The sequence below is a fragment of the Lacerta agilis genome, chromosome 1 (assembly GCF_009819535.1).
Source record: "Lacerta agilis isolate rLacAgi1 chromosome 1, rLacAgi1.pri, whole genome shotgun sequence".
Lineage (NCBI taxonomy): Eukaryota > Metazoa > Chordata > Lepidosauria > Squamata > Lacertidae > Lacerta > Lacerta agilis.
Window position 1 is genome coordinate 50,358,363 of NC_046312.1, and position 27,486 is coordinate 50,385,848.

Sequence of the window (27,486 nt, forward strand, 5' to 3'; positions counted from 1 at the left end):
TTGTGAGCCAAAACCCAAGCTTAAGCTTTGAACGAACAAGTGGTCTTAATTAAACCACCAGGTACAGTCCCCACTCTGAAATATGGGGGTAATAGTTTTTATTTATTTAATTGGTTCATTGCCTAATAGCAGTCAATGTCTAGGTGGCTTTCAACAAGTTTAGAAGCATACAAAGAAATAATAATGCAATCTCACAGTGCAGATTTAATCATCACCGCATACACAGTGCCTTGAACACTCAAAGTGAGATTTAAATTCTAAGAAGTTATTTTTAAAATGTATGTATGCGTGGCATTAAATGGTACATTTTACATTTGTATCTCAAGTGGGAATACAAATCACTAAACTTCACTTTAGTTTAGAGCAGAGATGGCTCTCCAGAAGTCTCTAGATTACAACTCCCATCATCCTGACCATTGGCCATGTTGGCTGGGGCTGATGGAAGTTGGGAGTCCAAAATCTGGAGGACCAAACACTGTCCACTCATTTTTAAAAATACTCTAAGGCAGGTGTTGAAAATCTTTTGCCCTCCAACTGTTACTAAACTGTAACTCCCATCAGCCCTAGCAAGCATGACCAGGCATGATGGGACTCATAGTTCAGCAGCACAAGGAGGCCAAAGCATCCCCACACCTGCTTTAAGAAAAACAGCAGCTTCTGTGCTTCCAACTTTGTCCCCTTTTCCACCCTATTTGTTTGGCAGTGAAAGCGCATTGATTCTGGAAGGAACAGTAGCATTGTCCTTCGTGACTTGGAGGACTAGGATGAGGACGACATGGCAACTGTAGATGAGGATATTAAAAATTACAATATATTGTTGCCACATGCCCCAGACCCATCCCTGACAGAGACACCATGTATTTTATTTTTTTTAAGTTGATGACCTCCAACATTATTTATTTTTCGTTCCCAAAGGTTTCTGTGGCTCTTCTGGGCTGGTGGGGCTTTTTTGGTGTGTGTGAATATTATGATTTTATAATCAGTGGCGGACTTTGGGCTTTAAAATTTGATTGGCACCCTGTGGGATGCCAGAATCGGCACCCCCTGCCTCTTACCATCCATTGTTCGTCATTGTTGTGGTGCCCCTTGCCAGCACCCAGTGTGGGCGAATGGGTTGCGTTCCCCTAAATCTGCTTCTGTATTTATGCTTTAAAGTGTTTTTGAGTGACTGTGTTGCTAGTATAATGCATTTCATTTTTGTTTGTTGTGAAATGTAGTGTAAGTTGCTTGGCGACCTTTTTGTATTCTACTGGGGGAGCTGAGTTTCTCAGGCATCTGCGAATCCCGCGGATGGGGATTTCCCCTATTGAGGGTTGGGATGGTTGTGAGTTTTGGTTGTTGTTTTTTGGTGGCGCACCCAGTGGCGGAGTAAGGCTCCGCGGTACCCGGGGCGGCAAAGGAAACGCCCCGGGGGCGGGGCGTCGTGACATCACATTGTGACGTCATGACGCTCCGCCCCCAGGGCGTTTCCGGGGGTGCCGGCGCCGCTTCTGCAGCCCTTTTTTAAGCCGAAGAGCTCGCTTTTAAGCTCTCCGGCTCAAAAGGAGGCTGTGGAAGCGGCGATCCGATGACAGAGTGCGCCTGCGCGTGCAGGCGCACTCCGTCGTCGGGCCGTGCGCTGCCGCTCCCAGGGTGACGGAGGGAGCGGCAGCGCATGGGAATGGTGGGAGGGGCTGCCTCTTGTCACCCCCACGTGCCGCCGTTCGCTCCGTTGTCCCAGGAGCAGCAGCACCGCACACACCGTGCGCTGCTGCTCCCGGGGGGACGGAGCCAGCGGCAGCGCGTGGGGCTGACAAGCGCCGGCCCCTCCTACCACTCCCCACGCTGCCGGTCACCACGGGAGCAGCAGCGCTGCACGGACGGGGTGCTCCCTCGGAGGGAGCGGCAGCGCTTGGGAATGGCGGGAGGAGCTGCCGCTTGTCACCCCCATGCGCCGCCGCTCGCTCTGGTCGCCCCGGGAGCAACAGCGCACGGCCGAGGGAGCACCCCGTCCGTGCAGCGCTGCTGCTCCCGGGGTGACCGGCGTTGCCTGGGGAGTGGCGGGAGGGGCGCCGCTTGTCGCCCCCACCCGCCGCTTCTCGCCCCTGTCGCCCGGGGGCGTACCGCCCCCACCGCACCCCCCTAGCGACGCCCCTGGGCGCACCTCACTCGAGTAGTAATGTACGGAAGTGAGAGCTGGACCATAAAGTGAGAGCCATAAAGTGAGAGCTGGACCATCAAGAAGGTTGATCGCCGAAGAATTGATGCTTTTGAATTATGGTGCTGGAGGAGACTCTTGAGAGTCCCATGGACTGCAAGAAGATCAAACCTATCCATTCTCAAAGAAATCAGCCCTGAGTGCTCACTAGAAGGACAGATCCTGAAGTTGAGGCTCCAGTACTTTGGCCACCTCATGAGAAGGGAAGACTCCCTGGAAAAGACCCTGATGTTGGGAAAGATGGAGGGCACAAGGAGAAGGGGACGACAGAGGATGAGATGGTTGGACAGTGTTCTCGAAGCTACTAACATGAGTTTGGCCAAACTGCGGGAGGCAGTGAAGGATAGGCATGCCTGGCGTGCTCTGGTCCATGGGGTCACGAAGAGTCGGACACGACTGAACGACTGAACAACAACACCTGACTCGATGGCAAATGCACGGCAGCCAGGCATTTAAGGGTACAAATTCCCATTGCACATACACAGGTTAAAAAGAAAACCCATCTGGGGTTTCTTCCACAGGTTTGACACCGCAAAATGAAATGCAGCCCGACCACAAAAGGGACCTAATAACTCGGCTCTAAACTTAAACACCCGAAGTTTCTCCTCTCGTTGGGGCATGTTAACCCGAATTCGACCCGTCAAACCTGCCGTCGAGGAGACGCGCGCTCGTGCTGCCAGGGGACTACGAGGGCGTGGGGGGCGGGATGCTCGCGTCGTGCAACCTTTAATCCACGGTAAAAACAAAAGATCCTCCCCGGGAGGCGCTTAAGTCTGCTCCCTGCGCCGCCTCTCCCTCCCTGCAGGTGTCGCTCTCCTGCTAAGCGGCGCAGCGTGTGGGCGAGCGGCAACAAAGCGGCGGGGCGGGGCGGGGCGGGGTGGGCGGCGCGTGTGCATGCTGGGGGGGGGGGGGCGCCGTCCTTTCCTTCGCCGCGCGACGTGTGATTGATTGTATATGGTAATACAGAGGCGGGGCTAAGGCGCCCTCCGCGGCTTGCGGGAAAAAACGCGCAGGTTGTGCAAAAGTGGCTGATTGTGCCGGCTCGCCTTTCTCTGGCGGCGGCTTTGCGAGGCACCCTCGGAGATGTGACCGCCTCCCATAGGCCGGCTGTGCGGATTGTTACTCTTCTTTCTTTCTTCTTCTTCTTCTCTTCAGCAGCAGCAGCAGCAGCAGCTGGACCCAGCGACCTTTTCTGTGGGCGGAACATGCTTTAAAACTGTGAGTTGTTTTCGGCGCGTTGACTTTTCGCGAGGCAGGCTGCCAGGCAGCTTCCCCAGCTGGGCTTTCTCCCCTCAGAAAAGCCCCCGGTGGCCTCGCTAGCTAAGAATAGCTGCTGGCCGAAACTGCCCCGGGGAGCGGCGGGGGTCGTAGACGGGAGTCCGGGAGCAGCTGGTGTATCCCGGGGCGAAACAAACTTGCGAAGAAAGTAAGCCCGCTTGCATTCAGTGGCACCGACGGGTGAAGAAAAATAGCAGTCCCTCAGGGCTGTCCCACGACTTTTTTTTTTTGCTCCCTTATATGTTGGGAGAGTGGATGAGGCAGCCCAGCCCATTACTACTACTAATAATTAATTGCTCCTTACGCGCACCCCGCTCCTTCCCCCAGCGTTGATGTTGCCTCTCTGGAGTTTGGCGAAGAGCCAAAAAAATAAAAATAAAAATCAGTGTATAGTTTGGCAGAGGAAGCCACTTCCTGTTTATAAGGCTTGAGAAAAAGGAGGGAGGGGAGCCGGTTGTAACCGTGAACATTTCTTGACACCTCTTTGTTTTAAGAGCCTTGTGGGCTGCGTTATGAAATGCTGCAGAAATTGCTCACAAGTTTGTGGGTATTTGTTTCTTTTTACCTCATTCACCCCAAGCAATGATGCTGAATTTGATTTTTTTTGTGGTGGTGCGGGGAGAGGGAACGGGGCAGACAAGGTATTTAAATATACGTGGGTGGATTTGCAACAAAAAAAAGATTAAGAAAATGAAGGCGCTGGCATATAGTACCCTGAATTATTGGTTGGTATGGGTGTGAACATCTGCAAGCCACACCCCTGATTTCTCCTTATATTACCCACATTGTGCCACCCTCCTTCTTAAAACAAAAAGCAAACCAAAACCCACCAATACCTAAGGGGCGTTGCCCGCCCACCCCTTCCTTCTTCTTCAATTTAAGCATTGCATGGGTGTCAACATGTCTCTGAATGCATGCGTACTGTATGGCTTTGTGCTTCATGCAGCACCTTAATGGGCATCTTCATTGTGCAAGGAACTGTATAAACAGCTAGGAGGGAAGGGAGGGGGGATTCCTTTGTCTGTTTCCCTGTGCTTTCCCCCTGAAGCAATTGTAAGAGCAACAGCAGTGCTGCACAGCCAGACCTCTCAACATGTCATCCAGCTTTCTAAAACTGAAGGGAACACACCCACCCCATTCCTTTCAGCTGTGTGTGTGTATATATATATATATATATATATATATATATATATATATAAACTGCTGGTTGGGCTCCTCAGAGCAGAGTATTTGAGAATTCACATCTGCTCTCTTAATAATGTTCTCTCCCTTGCCTGAGGAATGTAGCCGGCTATCTTTTGTCATTTTGCAAGGTCCATTTGATTTTTCTAATGCAAAGTTTCTCTTGGTGCTCTTCGCTACTGGATCTAAGGCAGGGTAGTGAACCTGTGGTCCTCCTTTTGTTGGACTCAGAACTCCCATCAGCCCCAGCCAGAATGACTAATGGGAAGGGTCGGTGAGACTTACAGGCCAATGAGCTAGAGCACTGCAGGTTGCCCAGCTGTGCTGTAGCCTCTGTAAGTGGGGGTTTCACTAATGCTACTTATCTAGGGCTGCCATATGTCCGGAATTTCCCGAACTTAGCCAGGATTTCTGCCCGCATTTTCACTTTTTGAAATATGGCAACCCTAACTTATCACTCTCTTTGCCTGGCAATGTATGTACTTAATTTTAAAGTTCAGTTTGTGGAGAATGGGAGTCCCTGCACATGTGAAGGAATCTAGAACCCCCAAGCTACAGTAGTCATGCAAAAACAGCCTTCTGTACCATTAAGAGAATGAGTTGAGAAGCAGTTCAAATTTGTCCTGCTGCTATGATCTTTGCCTTTTTCTCTAACTGTTTGTGACAAACATATTGGTGAAAAGTTTGTTCTGCTTTATAGGGAGGTTCTTAGAATGCTCCCACCGCAGCTACTAAAAGCACTTAATGTACTGTATTCAAATTCTAAGCAGCCCTGTTGATATTGTTATTATACAATCTGCAAAAATAGGACAGATGATTGCAAAATACAAGGAATCTTTCCAGGCAGCACTAAAAGTGCTCTTTGTTTACAATGTTTCATGACCACTTTTCAACAAATATTTTCAGAAAGTGGCTTGCCCTACTCCCCAAAAGATACAAGTATGAGATCCAGATTGAAAACCATATACCGGTAAAAACAACCAATCCCCAGAAGAAGCCTGGTGGAATAATGTCTTCTTCTACCCCTGACATTATTGTGGGGAGGGCACATCCCATAAATCTGAAACAGCCACAAAGGTATTGTTCTTTGTTCGGGTACACTTACTACCTGAACAGATGGAGTCTTTTGGTAAAAGGCACTCCCTGGGCACATGAGACCCAGATCATAAAACCAGCAGTTTGAATTGGGTCTGTAAATGAACTAGGAACCATTGCAGATATTTCAGATCATAGAATCCTAGAGTTGGAAGAGACCACAAGGGCCATCCAGTCCAACCCCCTGCCAAGCAGGAAACACCATCAAAGCATTCCTGACAGATGGCTGTCAAGCCTCCGCTTAAAGACCTCCAAAGAAGGAGACTCCACCACACTCCTTGGCAGCAAATTCCACTGTCGAACAGCTCTTACTGTCAGGAAGTTCTTCCTAATGTTTAGGTGGAATCTTCTTTCTTGTGGTTTGAATCCATTGCCCCATGTCCACTTCTCTGGAGCAGCAGAAAACAACCTTTCTCCCTTCTCTATATGACATCCTTTTATATATTTGAACATGGCTATTATATCACCCCTTAACTTAAGATCGGCTACATCACCTACCCACAACCATCACGAGGCAGGCAGCCTGTATCAGTTCAGTTGTAGTTCCTAAACAGTGGGACAGTCCAGCTTTAGTCCAGCCTTCATAATCCTGGTGTTCTCCAGAAGTGGATTTGAATTGTAACTCTCATCAGGCTGTCACAAGAGTGTCCTGAATGACAGCAGAGGCTATTTCTGCCTCTGTACTGTAAATGAAAAACTTGTGTTTCAAACAAAGGATATTTTATTTTAAAAGGCTATTCTTCTGTTTAAAAAAGCACTCCTTTCTAAAATAAACTCAGAGCAACTAGCAGAATAAGTAAGTTACAGAAAACACAGTAAAACATTTGGAAATAAAAATCAATTTCATACATTTAAACCAAGAGCTGAACAGAACAATTTAGTATAGAGATGGAATTTTAACCCCATACTGGAACTGTAGCAGAATAAGATTTTAGCTGCTCATATGTAGCTTTACTGAGAAGACCAACTAAACGTCTCCTAGGAGGGACTTCCACAAGCTGGGGTGCTACAATAAAAAAGGCCCACAGTTGAGCACACAATAGTAAGAGGTACTAAAGGTCCTTTTAATGTATATGAGGAAGATGCACACATATTTCGTGTTTACATACTGGAGACTGAAATGGAATGTAGAAAGCTCATTACAGACTCCAGCTGAACAGCAAACACAGAACTGGATGGCTGAAATTTGTCAGTCCCTGCTCTAATATTGCTGAATAGCCATTGTTGTTGTTGTTGTTCAGTCGTTCAGTCGTGTCCGACTCTTCGTGACCCCATGGACCAGAGCACGCCAGGCACGCCTATCCTTCACTGCCTCTCGCAGTTTGGCCAAACTCATGTTAGTAGCTTCAAGAACACTGTCCAACCATCTCATCCTCTGTCGTCCCCTTCTCCTTGTGCCCTCCATCTTTCCCAGCATCAGGGTCTTTTCTAGGGATTCTTCTCTTCTCATGAGGTGGCCAAAGTACTGGAGCCTCAACTTCAGGATCTGTCCTTCTAGTGAGTACTCAGGGCTGATTTCTTTGAGAATGGATAGGTTTGATCTTCTTGCAGTCCATGGGACTCTCAAGAGTCTCCTCCAACACCATAATTCAAAACTGAATAGCCATAGAGTCATAGAATCATAGAGTTGGAAGGAACCATGAGGGTCATCTAATCTAATAGAAGAGTATGTGCACTTTAGTGGCTTAAAACGCAGCAAGGCCGTTTCTCCCTCCCCGCATCTCAAGTCACATTTGCAATTTCTGTATGCACCTGATATGCATTACCTAATTCGTTTCTCCATGCTGGCAACCCCTGTCATCTGCACATGTACAACAGCAGTCTGAACTGTACACACCTCAGCTTAATGGCTGTTTGCATCTTCAAGTTGGATGAAAGCTGGTTAGAGGGGAAACACATCAGACAGGAGTATTTCTCAAGAAACTACAGGATGCACATGGATTGTGGCTAACATGTGTGCTCAGCTTCAAGCTGCAATGGTGGGAGCACATTGGAACCAGAGTAAACCATAATGTGTACATACTTGAAGATTGAAGATTGTAAGCCTTTCCTTGTTTACTGTTTTATGTAAGAGATGGGGAGTCTGTGGCCATCCAGGTGGTGGTGCACTCCCATCAGCCCCAATCAACATGTCCAGTGGTCAGAGATTATGGGAATTGTAGTCTAATGACTTTTGGAAACAGGTAGGTAGCCGTGTTGGTCTGCCATAGTCAAAACAAAACAAATTCCTTCCAGTTAGCACCTTAGAGACCAACTAAGTTTGTTATTGGTATGAGCTTTCATGTGCATGCACACTTCTGAAGCTCATACCAATAACAAACTTAGTTGGTCTCTAAGGTGCTACTGGAAGGAATTTGTTTATTTTGTTTTGACTTTTGAAAAGTCGCCCCCATTTTATACTAGATATCACTTTGTTAGATGCTTATTTTATTATTCAGTAGAAGAAAAAGTGAGACAGCTAACAGTGAGCCTGTTGGGGGCACAGTTCATAGCCTTCTATTTTAAAAAAGCGATGAGAAATTGCCTTAGAAGATTATTTGATTAGCATTGCACTAGAGTTACTTGTTGAAGAATGGCAGCACTGCATGCAGCAAATAGATAAAAGATAAGAACCTAATCAATCACAGGTCTACTCCCGTTTCCTGGTAGATTGACAACTATCTAAGCATGCATATCTATCTTATGATTTCTATCTTATGTGAAAGAATCATGATTGGGTGAAAATCTTAGCCTACTTTCCTAGTCCCATCTCTGGATCTTTCCATTTGCACCCCTGCCATTTTAAAACCAAAGAGAGGTGCCACAGTTTATCCAAACAAGTTGGATTTCCCCCCTCAATTGGCATTGTTGCAAGATCAGTCTTAATTATTAACTTGTATTTAATTAAATTTGATGATGTGGCTTAACGTAGTTAACACAGAGCCTGTTAAAAAGTGCTGTGTATTGAGGAAGATTACATCAAGCAGTGGACAGGAGAGAGAGAGAGAGAAATAGCTTTATTTCATAAGAGTATGTGTTGTCCTGCTAGATCTTGATTGAGGGATTGGTTCAGAAATTGCTTTCAGCTAGTGTCGTGGACCTAACAGGAGGGAGAGAACAGATCTGAAGAGGAGTGATAGCTGATAGAAGTAAACTGGACAGACAAGGCTGATAATTTTGGCACAACCAGCAGAGTGAGTTGAATGATGGCACAGCATATGAAAAGCCTTGTTTTGGGAGAACTTTATGAGATAAAGCCCTGTGTCTGGTTCTCACGTCATATTGTTGTTGTTTTGTGGCATTGGTGTGTGGCAGTCTTCCTTTTCCAGGATGCTGCAGTCTCCTACTTTCTTTGTGTCCCACCTGCCTTTTCTACCAGAGCACGTGCCATTCCAACCATTCTCCCTCACTTATTTGAGTTCCATAATTTCCCTGCAGTCCATCCCCAACTCAACATTACACTCTCACAAAACTAAAGTGAACTACATGATAATAACATGTAGGTTCATTTATCTTGTGCCATGGTGTCAAACATGTTTTGAATTGCTACACAGAGCATGGCTGCTGGTGAGGGCAAGTATGACATGCCACAACAATATTATGGCATTTGCTTGTATGAGGAGCAGGGGACCTTCTTCAGCATTTCCTCATAGGGGACTGCATGCTAGCCATGCACAACTGAGAGGTTTCTATATACACACACCTCTCTCTTCAATTTAGGCAAACAAGTCATTATCACAATTAAAGGACACATTCCAGCCTCTGGAAGGTGCAGAGCAGAGCCATTTTGAAATGTGGACTACAGAATGGGCATGACTTGGGAGAGTCTCAGGGGTGTGATAGGCAGTCCTGGAAGACTGTAGGGCAGGCTTCCTCAAACTCGGCCCTCCAGATGTTTTGAGACTACAATTCCCATCATCCCTGACCACTGGTCCTGCTAGCTAGGGATCATGGGAGTTGTACGCCAAAAACATCTGGAGGTCTCAGGTTCCACATCCCTGGTGTACATTTCTCAAAAGGAAGCTCATCTTTCCATCCTCCACATGCAGCTGATGGGTGACCTTGGGTTAGTCACACTTCTCTGAAGTCTCTCAGCTCCACTCACCTCACAGAGTGTTTGTTGTGGGGGGAGGAAGAAAAAGGAGAATGTTAGCTGCTTTGAGACTCCTTTGGGTAGTGATAAAGCAGCATATCAAATCCAAACTCTTCTTCTACTCTTCTTCCTATCCTTGACTTCCCAGCTGAACTCCAAAATAACAAGCTGTGCAGACGACTGCAGATACTTTGCGACTTGAAAGACCACGTTGAAGTGCTCTGTCCATGATCCTTGCAGACATGCCTGAAGAAAATATTTCTTTTCAGTTCAGCTTCAAACCTTGAGCCAGTTTTATTTTATTGGTCATTTTTTACACAGGTGCACTTCACTGTATTTTATTGTGCCAGTTTTTGTCAGACGCACACTCCATGTGTTTCTAATGGTTATTCTCTGCTGCTGTGTGCTGTGTTTAATAAATGAGCCATTTCCTTTTCTTTAAATCTTTAGAATGTTTAGCAATGCAATGCAGCTTATTATACTTACAGAATATCCGCAGCTCGTAAGCAGAGCACAATCTGAATAGGCAGATGTGGGAGGGTGGGGAGGGGAGTGCTGTACAAGCATGTTGTGCTTAAGAGCTTGCCAAGGAAAAATAAACTTAGCCCACAGCATGTTCTGGTTACACTGTTCTAAAACAAGAGACCTTTTCTTTCTTTTGGGTTAAATATACACCAGAACATTATGTTTGACCTATATGTTGAATCCACTATAGTTCAAAACACGCTTACTAGTTTAGTTTTTTATTTATTTCAGGGGTGGGGAAGCTGTGGCCTTCCAGATACTGGTGGACTCATCGTTAGCTCCTGCCAGCATGGCTGATGGTCAAGGATGATGGAAGTTGCAGTCCACTAGCACCTGGAGGTCCACCGTTAAAGATCTCCTTGTTTCTCTTTCCTTTTTCAGGGTAGTGTAGGAGAGCAATTTGAAACCTACTATTCCCTATTTGCAAGTTACTAAAGCCACATGCAAGCAGCTCTGAATATGTATGTATTAATTGATGCTTGAAGACTTGGATCCAAATCTCTGTTTAGACCCTAACTGGTTTACACCCCCACCCCACCCCTACACCAGTGTATTGCATTTCCTTTAAGGAACTCTGGATAATATGCAAGGGCAGCCCTATTGTCTCTGTAAAAGGTTGGTTAGGCTGAGAAAGTGGTGAGTGCATGACACTGGTCAGCTATGAAGGACCCTGGGTGACCCTGAGCTAAAATACCCCCGGTCCAACTCTGGCACTTCATTTGCCATACCACACTCAACACTCAGCTTAAAAGCACTATGGCATTCTGGTTCTCCTTATGGCTCTTCTTGCGGTATTCAAAGAATGCTTTCTGAGAAATGTGTTCTGTGATGCCTCCCGTGACGTGATGCATTTTGAGTCAGATGACATATAATTTCAGATGGGGGGAAAAATCACTAAAACTGTGTTGGTGTTCTATTTGGGGCTTAAAGGCAAATGGGAAATATCTAGTGACGCTTGAACCATGGGAATGTTATTTTTAGAAACCTCCTTTTATTTATTTTTTATTTTTTTTCACATTTTAAAATACAGACCTGTAATCTGTATCTCTTGCAAACAGTTTGAAAGGTTAGCAGAAGATACAAGGCTGGATTTTACAACCATTCCTTGGGAAAAATTTTTTTATAAAGAGGTTAAGGAAGCGGCACATGGCTCTTCTGTTTAAACGTAACGCCTATCAGCAGATGTCACATTTTAATTGAACTGAGAGAAGCTCATTGGCTCAGGACTCCCTGTAGTCCACAGACTTTGTATTACAGATTGCTGGATGCTTAGGAAAGATGAGCTCTGGATGGTCTCTGACCAGGAACAGAATTGTGTATTCCATTTTCCTACAGCGGTGCTTATTTACCAGGGTCAATTCTAGTGTTCTGGGTTTTGAGAGGGAAATTGGAGGAAGTGATTTTAAAATACTGTAGATTCACAGTTCAATTTTGAATGAAATGGCACAACCTCAGTGGTAAAGTGTATTGTTTTATTTTTTAAAAAATATGTTTACTATATGACCCACTTCCCTTCGATCTTCACCATATATTGCTTTGGGTTTTCCTATTCTTTCATTTAATGAAGTTTATGTATCTGGGGGAGGAGTTTCTTTAAAGGAGTGATTTTTTTCTTTCCTGTGAATTTTTCATTGTGTGTGTATTGCAGATGGGGTAAACTCTGGACTGTAGTTTTAATTCTGCTCCCAGTACTCTTCCCCAGGCTACAATGCACCTCTCCCTTGACCTGACACAAAACAGGCCGGGGATATAAAACGCATTATTCCAGATCTTCAGCCAATCAGGCCATTTTTCATCCCCCTCATGGGAATTTCTTTTAAGGAAAGGGGCTCATGCTGTGATGTTTCTATTGTAATTATCTGTATGTTTTAATAGAGCATACTTATTCTTTTAAGCATTTTATTGTTTTCTAATTGTTGTTCTCCCCGATGTTTTTAGCTGTTTCTATTTTAGTTGTAAGCAAGTTGAGTCCCTGTCAGGGAAAAAGGTAGGTAATAATAATAATAATAATAATGGCACACTGGGTGGGGAGTGGGGGTTAAACCTCATTCTGCAAGACATGATTGGGAAGAAGATTGACTTCTTTCAGCTAATATGTGCTGATCCGGCTGATGAGCAGGGAGGATGCGATTTTCATTCTGTCCTGACGTGTTGGAATGGAAGGGTTAACTGTTGCACGCTGTGGTGGTGGTCAAAATAACACTCTCTGGCTGAAATAGTTCTATACTGTGCTTCTACCAACCATTCAACCTTAATTCATACCCATGATCTCAGTTTGTATGCTGTCAAATAGGACAGGTACCAGTAGAGAACAGTCCACAGTAGTGGTTTGTCGATTTTTAAATTCAGTATTGTGAACAGGTCACCGAAGAAAGTTGTCTTAAGGTGCTCTAAATTAAGAGACAGAGATCAAGTGCAATTCCTCTCACTGCTGTCTGTTCTGTAGCTAAACCCAGTGAAGTCTTTTATCCTATTAAAAATAAAAAGGTGCATTAAACTCTGTGACCCAGAGCAGTGGAGTGGAGTTGAGTTTCAATGACTGTCAAGGGAACAAGGGAGTTTTCAAAAGCCACACAAATTTTTCATACTGTAAAGCTGTCAAGTCGTACAAACAGAGCCTAATGACACAAGGCCAGCCGAAGCATAGGAGGTCTCCAAGGAAATTTGCAGGTCTCCAGGCAGTTGTGTTGGCATGCCTGCTTCTGGCAACTTTCGCCTGCAAGCAGAAACTTAAATCAATGAACCACCATAGCGCTGAGGTGTGTGCTGTGTTGCTGGAGCTGCCGTTCTGTGGCTGAATTGACATCAGCACACTTGTCACAGTTCATTTCAGTGTTTAGTCATCTTGCTTCACCCCAGTTGATCTGCTTGCATTCCTCATGCACAGCCAGCATTTCATCTCCCTACCCTGTGAAGAATACTCACCCCAGTATTCGTAAGACTCCAAGTGGGTGCTAAATGTTAACACTATAACTTCCATTCAGGCATATGGAGGTGCTTAAGTCCTCATATTTAAAAAAAATCCAAAGTTATCAGCTTGTCATTAGTGTGAATGCATGGAGTCTTGGTAAATTAGGTATTGAGGAGGGTTGGAGCATCTGGGGCCCTCCAGATGTTGGATTCCAACTCCCATCAGCCTCAGCCAGAATGGACAGCAGTAAGGGATGATGAGAGTTTGGAGTCCATCAACATCTGGAGGGCCACAGGTTAGCCACCTTCTGCTCTAAACCTACAATACCTATTTGTTCAGTCGTGTCCAACGCTTCGTGACCCCATGGACCAGAGCACGCCAGGGACACCTATCTTTCACTGCCTCCCGCAGTTTTGCCAAATTCATGCTAGTCACTTTGAGAACACTGTCCAACCATCTCATCCTCTGTCATCCCCTATACCTATAGAAGGTTGCAAATCTGTATGCACAGTAATACAATAAAAGAGAAAAAAATGGTTTATATTAAAGAAGTTAAACAGGGTAAAAACCAGACTTTTCTTTAAAAAGAGAGACATGATTTGTGCTGCTATGTTTATTGGGTTTTAAAAGGCAACAGTGCAAACCTACGCATGTCAACTCAGAAGCAAGCCTTATTGAGTTCAGTGGGCTTTCTCCTAAGCTGTGGTCTAAACCACAGAGCCTAGGGCTTGTCGATCAGAAGGTTGGTGGTTTGAATCCCCGCGGCGGGGTGAGCTCCCGTTGCTCGGTCCCAGCTCCTGCCAACCTAGCAGTTCAAAAGCACATCAGAGTGCAAGTAGATAAACATGTACCGCTCTGGCGGGAAGGTAAATGGTGTTTCTGTGCGCTGCTCTGGTTCTCCAGAAGCGGCTTAGTCATGCTGGCTACATGACCCAGAAGCTGTCTGAGGACAAATGCCAGCTCCCTTAGCCAGTAAAGCAAGATGAGCGCCGCAACCTCAGAATCGTTCACGACTGGACTTAATGGTCTGGGGTCCTTTACCTTTAAGTGGTTATAGGATTGCAGCCTTAGGTTTGGAATAAATCCCCAATGAAGTCAATGCAAGTTACTTTCCAGTAAACATGCTTTGAATTGCACTTATCGTCTTGTTTTCCAAAGCTGTATTCAGGGCCAAAAGACTGTATATCAGTCTCCATGTTGTCCAGGCATGTGTTGGTTAAGAGAACTAAAAACAAACAGACAAACAAACAAACAAACAAACACAAACAAGGAAGTTTACCTTATCATAACTTTCACCTAGAGCTGAATTTGAAAATCTGAATGTCCTTGGCCCTAGAGTTGTGCCCTTCTGATAAGGAAAGCTTGGGGACATTTTATAATTAAAATTGGAGGAAACAAGCCTCGTGAAAAAGCCAGTTGGGTTGGGGCAACTTGCATTGGCAATTTGAACAAAGTGTTGCACGAATAGGTAGAATCAGGAAGGATGCACTTAGCTACTTAACGACTTCCTGGGGTAGTCGGACAGGGATTGGGAAATTGCTCTGGAACATTTACAGGAAACATGAGGTTGAGAAGTAGAAAGATGTCTTGCTTTGTAAGTGATAACTTGCATACTGCACAAAAGAACTGCCTGTTTTGTTGCCTTTTAAAAAAGGAATGCTGGTCAGCAGTGTGTTTTATTCTTCTTGTAGAAAAATAGTGCCAGTACTCACCATGAAGTTGTTACAGTAAGTGCCACACCTTTTAACAACCACAAAAGAGGCTCCAGTACTGTGTACCCTTGAGTACCCCCTGAAAAAAGCACTGCTAGAAATTGCCAATATAGTTCCTTCCTGCTATTGTTGTATTAAAACAGCAGTTGGATTTGTGCTTTTGCACACATATACTTTCTCATGGTTTTTGTAGCATGATGGCAAAAATGTTTGCAAACTAGCAGATTTCTGGAATGCTTAAAGTAATACAGCAGACAAGTGTTCAGCCTCTAAAATGTGACACAGTTTCATCAAAGTGGAAGAAAATTTTGCTCCTTGCAGGTAATGAGGTACTAACAAATAGTGGCCTTCTCTTGTATCCTGCCAGTTAATCAGTTCTAGAACTTGTTTAGACGTTTGTCCTGAAGAGGGACCAATAGAAAATGGGATGAATTAATGTAGACTAGGAAGAAGGGCAGAAGAAAAGAAAGAAGTGAATGGAATTGTTTATTAAGTTCTCAGTTAAAGCAACAGTTGATATATTAGGGATAACCAACCACCCCTTCCCTCTGCTATGTTAAAACAAGCAAATATAAACACATGTTGATTAAGAATATAAGCAATGCAGTTATGGACACTACACACTTCTGTGACTGATTGCAATAATACAGTGTTGGGCATTCCTCACATTTTGGAAGTAACTATGGCTTTGTTCTTTGGGTTTATACTCTTTGGAAAGAAGGACCATGTGTCAAGATTCAGGGTTGTATCCAGAGTCGATCCTACACAGAGTAGACTCATTGGCATTGATGGCAACGACTAACTTAAAGTCCATTACCTTAAATGAACTTACTATAGGATTTGGCAACCTTACCATAACCGTCAACTTTCCCTTTTTTGCGGGAAATTCCCTTATTCCAGCGCCGTTTCCCATTGCAAACAAAGGGAAAGTTGACAGCTATGGCTGTTTCCCAATGCAAAAAAAAGGAAGGTTGACAGCTCTGAACCCTACTCCAAATAAAACATTCTAGAACCAGTGCTGATGACAGCTCAAGCACTTTAGTTAGTGATAGCCAGAAGTTTGCAGCTTCCATTTCCCAAGAAGTCTGTGTATATACTGTATATATTTGCAACTTAAGTTGCTATGGGAGATACTTAACAACTGAAGGGCACCCAGACTTTGTCCTTGAGGTCTGATTTAGATCTTTACCCAGTTTCTCAAGAGCTATACTATATACGGAATAAGAATTTGACAAAAATCCAAGTATCGGCCCATAGTCTGCCAAAAAGTAATTTTATCTGATTTTTTTTTTTAAATTATGTGTGTGGCAGAGATGGGAAACCCTTTTCAGCCTGAGTGCTGCATTTACTTGTAGACAACCTTCTCAGGACCACATGCCAATAGTGTCAGAATTAAAAGCAAGTGGAGCAACAGGTGTGACTCTTACCTTTTGTGCAGTAAGTTGTATTCCAGCTACACAAAAATCGTAATAGTTCCTACATGCACATCCCTATACAGGAAATCAACATGTATTGGCTCAGTTCAGAGACACATTCCAGCTAGGCAACAACATCTGAAGAGGCTGTCAGACAGGACTGGAGGCAGGCACGGCCTCGGAAGAGTCTCAAGGGCCAGTTTCACTTGGAGAGCCCCATTTGGTCCCTGAGCCTAAGTCCTTGCCCCTAATGTATAGATTGGGGTGCAGACAAAGGCAGATGGTATTAATGTAATTTGGGACTTACAATTTCAAAAGACCTTCTGGGTGTATAGGCAGCAGAAGACATAAGCCATACATTGGGTCAAAAGTATAGTTCTGTGTGGGACCTGCATATCTGCCCCCGGAGTTAAGTGAATAAATAAATATTGCTGGTGGGAATTTCCAACATCATCAAAATGAATAGATGAAAGGATTAAAGTTGGTGTGATTTTAAATATAAAAAAAGAACTGACAGAGCAGTAGTCAGCCAGCATGGCCAGTGGTCAAGGATGATGGTTGCAGTGCAGTAAGATGGGAGGCAGGGGACATGATGTTCACTATCCCAGGGCTAGAGCACTTCAAAATACTTTAAAAGCTGTTTTAAATTTTTCTGGCTTCTTTCAAACTGCACTGCATCAAATTATTGATGCTAGCATAATTGGAATTTCCCCCTTTAGCTTTTAACATTCGGTTATTTCATGACTTCACCTGCAACAAAACACATCTCTCCTGGGTTTCTCATTTCATTGTTTTGTTGTGAGGTAGTAGTTAGAGCAAGCAGTTGCTAACATGGTGCCCTCTAGATACTGTTCGACTACAAACTCCCATGTGCCTCTGCCAGAATGGACGATGGTCAGGAATTATGGTGTTTGTAGTCCAGCAACATCTGGAGGGACTATGTTGGCTACTCCAGGGTTAGAATGCTGGATAGAGACTAAGAAGACTCGGGTCCAAATCTCTTGTCAGGCCATGATGCTTGCTAGGTGACTGTGGGTCCATCACAATCTCTCAAACTAACCTACTAACTCACAGGGTTGTTAAGTTAAAATGGGTGGTGGAAGAACCCTTTACAGTTTACACCTCTGTGAGTTGCTCAGAAGAAAGGTGGCTTGTAAAAGGGGGGGGGGAGGAAAAGAAGTTTTCTAAGTTTCTCTGAAACTATATTTTTATTAAAGGGTTGAATGTACTTCTTAAAATAGTCGTTTCTAGCTCCATTTTTAAGTTGTCATCTCTAATTGAGTGATTGTTCCCCTATCTTGCTCAACTTCCAAGTCTTCCTTTTCCTAGTATTCTTTAAATGGACTTAAGACATAGAGATGCCCTTTGCATATAAACAGCATGCGTATATGTTTTCCCGTTTACTTTCTTTGACTGACAAAAATTGTCTGATGATGCAGCAACTAGGAAACTCTCTCTTTGTGGGAATGAAATCCTAAAGTGCTCAACTGTGTATATGTGCACCTAAATGGGGTGTGCACAAAATAAAAGCAAATAAAATTAAAGTTCTTTTTTTAAAAAAAGAGATGCTGGATGGGTGGCATTGTGGACCATTTGGGCCTTTCAAATTGAATAGTGGGATGGGGGGTGGGGAGAACATTTCACCTGTGAATTAAGATTGAACATGTTCTTGCTAGCACAATTTTGACTATACGCTAGGTGTTCCTGGTCACTGTTTTACCTATGGAAAGGCTTCTTCTTTTTGTAGCACATAAATAGCATGCTGACAAGAAGAATCATAGAATCATAGAGTTGGAAGAGACCACAAGGGCCATCCAGTCCCACCCCCTGCCAAGCAGGAAGAGGTTCTGTCACATCACCCTCTAGACATTTAGAGAGTTGATGTTATGGCTTTCTCAAATTCAGGGGTCGACAAAACTTTTTAGCCACGGGCCGGTCCACTGTCCCTCAGACCTTGTGGCGGGCCAGAGAAGCGGCACCGGGGGGGGGGCGGAGCTGGAAGAAGAGGCGAGGGGGTCAAGTAGTCCTCCCCACCCCCAGCCGCTGCGCTTACCTTCCCAGGGGCTGCCACCACCACCACTGCTGCTGCTGCTGCTTCTCATGGGTAGGCAGAGCGAGCTCGTCAGTTCTGCTCTCTGGCCCACAGGAGCACCAGGGCGGCAGTGGAGGACGAGGGAAGATGAGAGATGCGAAAGGGCTGGCTCCAGAGAGGGGCTGCTTAAAATGGCGCTCAGCCCAGCCTCCTTCCTCCTCTAGGGAGGGCAGGGAAAAGCCAGGAGAAGAAAGGGAGGAGGCGCCACCACAGTGTGTGTGTGGGGGGGGGGGGAAATAAAATGGCGCAGCCTGAATGAACAGAATCCCCACGTCGATCCATGGAAAGTCTGCGGGCTGGATCCTGAAGGCAATTGGGCCTGATATGGCCCATAGGCCTTAGTTTGTCGACCCCTGTTCTAATTGGTTCAATGCCTGTTAAACCTGCTCATGTCACTATGTGGGTCATAAAGGTTATCTCCCACAAGGAACAATTTATTTACTTGCTTTGTATAATACAATCAATATTTTAAACATTGTTCTCCTAACACATTGTATTGCATGCAACTACAGTCTTTTGCTGATATTCTGAAACTAAAAATCTCCATGTGGTTGATGGGGAACTAGAAATATGCCCATTGGCCTTTCATACCATGTGTTCATGAGTGGATAGGAACATGACTGTGCAAAGGGGTGATCACTCTCTGGGTGGTCTTTGAAGAAAGTAGTGTGGGAGCTAAATGAGTTGCTCTCAGCATGACAAAAAGCAAGAGACTTCAGCCTCAATGTTTTGAAGCCTAAATTGTGACAAAATTGTGCTCCGGTCCTTCCATGTTGTTTTGGGGGCATCCAAGTGATGCTGTTGTCAAATCAAAAGAGCATTGTTGCATGCCGTTTCTTCCTCATCTTTTGAATACTGGTCTAATTTTTCTGTTTTGCGTAGAAATGTTCACATACACCATAAGATCCCATTAAACACCTGCCTAGTAGTTCCTCTGAAGCAATTCCATTTCTTTCCCGCTCCTTCCTAATCACCTTGAATTATGAAACATTACTTCATCTGCCTCCCTGCCCTCCTCCTTTCCTCTGACTGTTGTCATATTTTATCTTTCACATAAATCTGTACAGTACATTCTTGCTCTTCTGAAAATCTTCATTACTTCTAATTGTATTCTTTTTCTTTCTTATGCAAGCAGGGGAATTCTACACCTAAAACTAATAATAATTTGTCTGGAATGAGCTTGTTGCCATAGAAACCAACATGATGTCATAAAGATACAGTGGCAATGGCACAGCTTTTAGGGACAAGGTGCTCATCAGCTGGGAAGGCTCAGTAGCATCTCTAGTTCCATATTTCAAGATGGTCTCTGTGTGTCAGATGGGTGGGGTACAAGTAATAAACTGTTATATTACATTATCAGAGTGAGAGAGACTTTTACATCACTCTTGGCCAGTGCAGAAAGTATAACACTTCTTTGAGAATCTTCAGAACATGCCATGATTTCGCAGTCAGCCATCAGGAACACTATAAGGCTGTAAACTAGAGTAAAGGATCATGTTTGACACCACTGATTGCTCTGTCAATTACAGGGTTAGCACCTGGTAGACTCCTTTTCTCCCCACCCAAGTACTGTGACTTTGTTTTTTACTCAGCAACTGACAGGCATTATATATATATATATATATATATATATATATATATATATATATATATACACACACACACACACACACACACACACACACACACTCTCACACACCCAAAACGTATATATTTTTTTCTTTTTCTTCTGCATGCACAAACAGATTAAGTACAAATGAATTATGCTTAAGAATGAAAAATCAGTCTTGTTAAAAACAAAGTTCTGCAGCATAAGTTCATTAAGTTTGTTTGTTTGTTTTAGACACAGAGTCATAGCCCTAGACTGCCTGACTCTCAGTATAGGGTTGGCTCATCACAAACTGCAGGTGCACAGATAAGACTTGGTCAGTATCAGTCAGGCAGATGCAGACACAACTTTTCTCATATTTCTCTATTTTATATATTGGTTTGGATTATATAACTTGGCTCTTTAAAGTGACTTTTGGGAAATGCACAAACTTGGGACATAAGGTGCAAAGGTCATTTTTCTTTGACCCGTCAGAGTCCAGGTCCCTTAGCTATGTCCTGACCCTCTTTCATTCCTTGTGCCCCCCTTCCCCCGTACATCACTTGCGCTGGCTTCAGAAATCTCTTTTGTGTCCAGAAGACTGCTGGTACACATACATCATGTCTTCCTCCCCCCCCCCCAAGAAACCTTGGATTGTATTCAGCACTAGTCATACTTGGAGTAGACCTATTGAAGTTAACTTAGGTTCATTAAATTCAGTGTGGGTCTACTCTGAGTAGGACATAGTTGAATATTGCCTCTTTGGAGGCAACAAAGTCTGCCAAATGTCAGAACAATACCTTCATTGATTCTCCTGCAAGGATACATTTTACTGTTTTGGGATGGATTGGCTAATATAAACTTATTTGCAAGGAATTTCTCCTAATATAATTCACTTTTGTATGTTATTCTCATGGATGGTTGGAAAACAGATTAGCAGATTAGTATCACTATGTTTCAGTTCTTACATAGTTTCAGAAAGTGACAATTTGATAAATTCAGCTTTAAATGAGAACTGAGTCCAATTTTTCCTGCATCCCTAGTGGCCACTTTTAAAATGCAGTGCTTTGGAGGCACCTGAGCCCACAATATTACTCAGGGAGGGATTTTGGGAGCCCCCAGTTCAATTCAAAACACCTTGTTAACGGCTCAATCCAACCTGGGCATGTGAAAACCTTGACTGAAATGCCCTTATTTGAATTGTACTTTTGGAAGTACACAGTCAGTTCACAGCCTCATATTGAAGATAATGTAACACTTAACAGTTTCCATCTGATTTACTTTATGGGTCAATTCACCTTGTGAGTCTAAAGATGACGCCACACTCTTTATACTGTTAAAGGTAATGTCTTGATATGTGCTGTACAGTAGTTTCATTTGTTATCCACGTTTAGTGGCTCTGTTTATGAGCAGGCCATTTTAATTTGATAGAATTCCAGATAAGGAGAATTCTGCTTTAGTGCAGAGGGTCAAATTAGATGACCTTTGGATCTACACCGTTCTGTGATACTGAAACAGAGTTCACTCCCCCTTTTTAAACTGAAGAAGGTTGCATGAGAATTCTAAACATGCACCCATCTCATCTAAAGTACATCTTGTCTATAAAGCATTTTTACTGGTCTGGATATAATGTGTTGCTGGTAGGCAGAAAAAAATGCAGGTGAATTTCTGAACCAGAGGAGGAGCAGTCTTGGAGAGAAACAGAATAGCTAAATTCAAAAAACATGTACCAGTAGATCTGTTGGGTAAAGCATGTACAAAATACACACACATCTGAATGTGATGTCAAAGCTGCATTTTTTATTTTTTGCTTTTGCTTTTTAAGTGTTCAGCTGCCATCAACAACGCTTAGTTTGGACAGCCTTTTAATAATAAAAAGCACTGCTGTTGTATGAGGCTATATCCATGTGCTGTGCTTTTGTGGATCATAGTGCTTCATCATGCCGTGTGTGTGTAGTTTCTACAGATGGGAGATGGAGAGAGAGATGTTACTGCATTAGTGGAGGAGGCACAGAATTTAAATCACCCAGACTCTTGCAGTTCAATCTTATGATGAGATCAGAGAGCGAGAAAGAGAGACTCAGAGAGCGAAATCTAAATGTAGTTTGGTATTTATATAGCAAGCATGTCTTGCTGTGACTGTAGTTTTGTTGGCGGCCAAACTCTTCTACCTCGAAACAATATGGGTGCAATTTGAGCCAAGTTCTGAAAGTTCAAATACAGCCCTAATCTGAAATGTCTCTAATACAAAATCAAAATGGCACAATAGGGTCTAATAGGTGAAAGCCAAGACAATTTCCCCTTCCACTTGTGTTACTGCCCACCTGGAACTCCCTCTCCCAGTATACATAATCAAACAATGAAATCCTAAACCTGACCTTTGTCTCTGCTCACCAGCCACTCATGAAAGGAGGGGCTCACACTCCTCTGTTGCCCAGCACAAGAGAACTGTTTTTGTCAGTCACCCATTAAAAAAGTAAAGGTAAAGGTACCCCTGACCATTAGGTCCAGTCGCGGACGACTCTGGGGTTGCAGCGCTCATCTCACTCTATAGGCCAAGGGAATTGGTGTTTGTCCACAGACAGCTTCCAGGTCATGTGGCCAGCATGACTAAGCCACTTCTGGCGAACCAGAGCAGCGCACGGAAATGCCGTTTACCTTCCCACTGGAGCTTTACCTATTTATCTACTTGCACTTTGATGTGCTTTAAAACTGCTAGGTGGGCAGGAGCTGGGACTGAGCAATGGGAGCTCATCCCGGCACGGGGATTTGAACTTCCGACCTTCTGATCAGCAAGCCCTAGTTTCTGTGGTTTAGACCACAGCGCCACCCGCGTCACCCATTACCTTCCTTTTTACTACATGATGGTTCTTCTCCCCAGGAGATTCCTCACAAGGAAACTGATTCAGCCTGCATTTTTACACTGCTAAGCTGTCTCACACCTGGGTGAAAACTTCAAGCATTTAGTAATCTCCTACATTTACTACATTTACATTTACTAAGGACGTGGGTGGCACTGTGGTCTAAACCCCTGAGCCTAGGGCTTGCCGATCAGAAGGTCGCGGTTCGAATCTCTGCGACAGGGTGAACTCCCATTGCTCAGTCCCAGCTCCTGCCCACCTAGCAGTTTGAAAGCATGTCAAAGTGAAAGTAGATAAATAGGTTCCACTCTGGCATGAAGGTAAATGGTCTGCTGACAAATGCCAGCTCCCTTGGACAGTAAAGTGAGATGAGCACCGCAACCCCAGAGTCGTCCGTGACTGGACCTAATGGTCAGGGGTACCTTTACATTTACATTTACTAACTCTAGAAATTACATTGTTTGTGTGAATATGGTACCCAGGACTTTTAGTTAGGGGAATCTGTCCCCACATATAATAAACAAGCCCATTTAAACAGTGTGATGGTTAAAACAGTTGAAAACAACAATCAAAGCAGGAGACTCAAGAGATCAGGCAAATGCTTGTTGAAATGGGAGTGTCTTCAAGAATGCCAATGCAGTGTAGCCTCCCATATTTCACTGGGAAAAACATTCCACAACACTCATGCTATTTTTTGTTCTCCTCTAATTCTCCTTTGAGCTCAAATGTTAATTTATACAGCCACAGATCTATCAGGGAAATGTATGTATTTGTTGTCACCTCTTAGTGGAACGGAGCTTTTGGAATGTATTTATCAATCCTGCTTTTTTTTTGGTAACATTTGTCTCTGATGCCTCTGAGCTATAAACAAGCCCAAAGTTTTCTCGTAAAAATGTTCTTATTCAGTCTACAATTTGTGATTGAGCAAAGGAAACCATGATACCAGTACTGCTGCAGAGATTTGGATCCATCTCTGTAAAGGGAGATGGTTCCGGCTTGGTGGAGACAGGCAGGCAGGTATCCATGAGATGTTCAGCGGCCCAATCAATTATTCACTGGATTGCAGTGGAGCTTTGAGACTGGAAAGTGTCGTCGTCTGAGTCATGGTTGCTGCAATGACAAATTGAGGCAGTCCGCTTGAAGCTAAGAACTGCCACATTAACAGAGAAGAATGGAAGGGAACTGAGCATTTTACTTAATAAATAGAACTTTATGACTGAAACTGCCAAACTAGCCAATTGCACCTGGTGCCTTGTAATATGTGTTCTATAATAGAAAGGTATTGGTGGAACTGTAGGAAAAATCAGAGTGAGGCAAACACAGGTGTATATTGCAGTCTCATAAAATAGGTTAGGGCTCTTCCACACTTCCACTTGTACCATGCCTAGAAGGCGCAAATCAGAGTGGTTTTCTGCTTGACCAGCACTTTCTAGGCATGAGTCCAAGTAGTTTCCCCCTTGCCCCACTTCTTTCCCTGCTCCTTAGTTCTAGATCAAAGCAAACATCAATCTAGAGAAAAACCGGAGGAAGTGTGGATAAGCCCTTAACATAGGTGCCAACTATGGGGCTGAGGACAGCTCAGCCCCACCCCCCCAAATGCAGGGATGGGTTGACCCCACCCCCAATCTTGTGGGGCCCCCATGTGTCGCACAAGTGATGTCATGCCATGTGACAAGCCCCTGAAATGTCGTGCGGAACTTGGCGTCTCTGGCTCCTTAGTCTGAGTCATTTAGCCACATGTATCTGGAGAATATAGACACGGGTGGCGCTGTGGTCTAAACCACTGAGCCTAGGGCTTGCTGATCAGGTGGTCGGCTGTTTGAATCCCCGTGACGGGGTGAGCTCCTGTTGCTCGGTCCCAGCTCCTGCCCACCTAGCAGTTCGAAAGCACAAAGTGCAAGTAGATAAATAGGTACTGCTCAGGCGGGAAGGTAAATGGCGTTTTTGTGTGCTGCTCTGGTTTTGCCAGAAGCGGCTTAGTCATGCTGGCCACATGACCCAGAAAAACTGTCTGTGGACAAACATCGGCTCCCTCGGCCAGTAAAGCGAGATGAGCTCCACAACCCCAGAGTCGTTTGCAACTGGACTTAACTTTCAGGGGTCCTTTACCTTTACCTTTTTTATCTGGAGAAGAGGGTTGCTTGATTGAAGGAAGACGACTGAGAAGGACATGGTCCCCTCAGGAGTGGAGGGCCTTCCCTAAGTTATTGCCTAACTTACTTTTCTTTTCAAGACTTCTATCCCTTAATATGTACTCTTTGTAAAAAGTGCCTCGTATATTCTGTTTTTTGTATACATGTATATTAAATGTAGGCTAGTCCTTGCTTGTAATTTTTTATCTTGTGAACTGCCCTGAGATCTTTGAATGAAGGACAGTATATATTTTTTAATAATGATAATTACTAAATTATTTCTGTAATTTTTTTCCCATTTGTCTCTTTATTGTTTAAAATCACACAGATAAACACACACATCACATATATTTACATCTTCAAACATAACTACTTACATACTTAAACATCAAATATAAATGCTTACATACATAACAACTATCCACACTTGTACGAACACCTTCTCAAACCTCCAATTATCCTCTCTGCATTTCGTGATATTATAATGACATAATGTACAGAAATTATTTCTGTAATTTTTAGCTATTTCGAATGGGCCTCAGGTGTCTGAACAGACTCAATGAGGCGAAAGTGCAGTATTGTGATGACAGGCTCCTTCTCACTTCCCACATCTATTATTTTGCATGTAGGGAACTCCTGTGTCATTGTAATGCCAAACTTGGAGTGACGCCATCCACACAGTTAACAATTGAGTGGTGGCATAAGAATAAGCAGCAGGTGTGGGATGCGGATTGGGATTGCAGTAGGAGGCCAAGCAGTTTAAACATTCCCTGCCAGATTCCAATAGGATCAGGTTCTAATTGCTGCGAATGGTGTTGAATCTACTTTTGCCCTCCCCCCCCCTGCACTGGGAAGAAGCAGAAGCAGACTCCCCCCCCCCCAAAAAAAAATCCCCATTGCATTCATTAAGCCCTGTTCAGGTGCTTAAAATGGATTTACTTACACAAAAAACTACAAGTGCTAGACTACCCATACACTTAGTAAGTTGTGAAACCTGTTTTCCAGTGTTCTGGTCAACAAAGATAAATATGAAGTATTGCATTTAGGTGCAGAGTACCAAAGGTTTGGAAAGTGGAGGGACACATGGATCAGCAGCTTTGCATGTGAAGTGTCTTAGCTGATAAACTCATAAACTGGACACAAGGCAGCAATGCAATGCAATGCAATTTAAACAGCTAATGCAGCCTTAACGCATGAACTGAAGTACAGTGTCCAGATCACAGGGAGTAATAATAGTTCCATTCAATTCTGTGTTCGTCAGGCTGCACCTGGAATGTCCTTTTTTAGGATGCCACATTTTAAGGAGGACGCTGATTGATTAAACTGTCACATATCCTGAGGAGAGTTCCCAGGACGGTGAGGGGTCTGGGGTCTGAGTTGTATGGGGAATGGAAAAGCTGGGTATGTTTAGCCAGCAGAAAAGAAGACGAAGGTGGTGGGGGGTGGGGATATGACAGCGGTTTTCAAAATAGAGAATATGGAGCAGGCTTCAATGGGTAAAAATGTCAGGAAAACAGATTTCAGCTATACTTCAGGAGAAGCGTCTAATAGCCATTTGGCAAGGGTTGTTCAACAGTGGAACAGGCTGCTTTCATGCACTGTCCTTCACTGGAGGTAGTGAAGCAGAAGCTGTGATAGCATATACCAGGGGTCAGCAACCTTTTTCAGCCGTGGGCCGGTCCACCATCCCTCAGACCATGTGGGGGGGCCAGACTATATTTTGGGGAAAAAGAAGAACGAATTCCTATGCCCCACAAATAACCCAGAGATGCATTTTAAATAAAAGGACACATTCTACTTATGTAAAAACACCAGGCAGGCCCCGCAAATAACCCAGATATGCATTTTAAATAAAAGGACACATTCTACTCGTGTAAAAACACACTGATTCCCGGACCGTCTGTGGGCCAGATTGAGAAGGCGATTGGGCCGCATTTGGCCCACGTGCCTTAGGTTACCTACCCCTGACATATACATTCCCCCCATGGTGGGATAGTTCTCTCTCTCTCTCTCTCTCTCTCTCTCTCTCTCTCTCTCTCTCTCTCTCTTTCTCTCCCCCCCCCATTCTTCCTGCTATTCTCTGGTGCTTGAAACACTGTCAACAGGAACATGCCAGCCAACACAGGATACAAAACTTTCCCATGGTGCCTGATGATGGCTAAAAATTACTTGTTCCAAGGCTACTGGGGCTTGGAATGATGATGTGACAATGTTCTAGGTGCTGAGGAGAAGGGGGAGATATGCCTCCTTCCCTTCTCTGCCGACCACAGCTGTATATGTACAGTGTGGGGACTCTCTAATTATGACTGGCAACTCTAAATTCATTTATAACTATTTGGCATGGAAGGGAGGAAATTGCCCCCACCCCCCAGCATTATCCACTTTATTTCCCGCGGAAGGTCTCCTGTTACTAAAGCAGATGTCAC

General features: G+C 44.2%; 1 protein-coding gene across 1 annotated transcript in view; it reads left to right on the top strand.

Moving 5' to 3' along the window:
- Positions 1-3,180: 3,180 nt before the first annotated feature.
- The window catches only part of TP53I11 (tumor protein p53 inducible protein 11), a 58,880-nt gene continuing 34,574 nt past the window's right edge, over positions 3,181-27,486 (top strand). The window contains exon 1 of the mRNA XM_033149414.1: positions 3,181-3,415. The gene's annotated coding sequence lies outside the window, so the exon portion shown is untranslated. The remainder of the gene's footprint in view (positions 3,416-27,486) is intronic.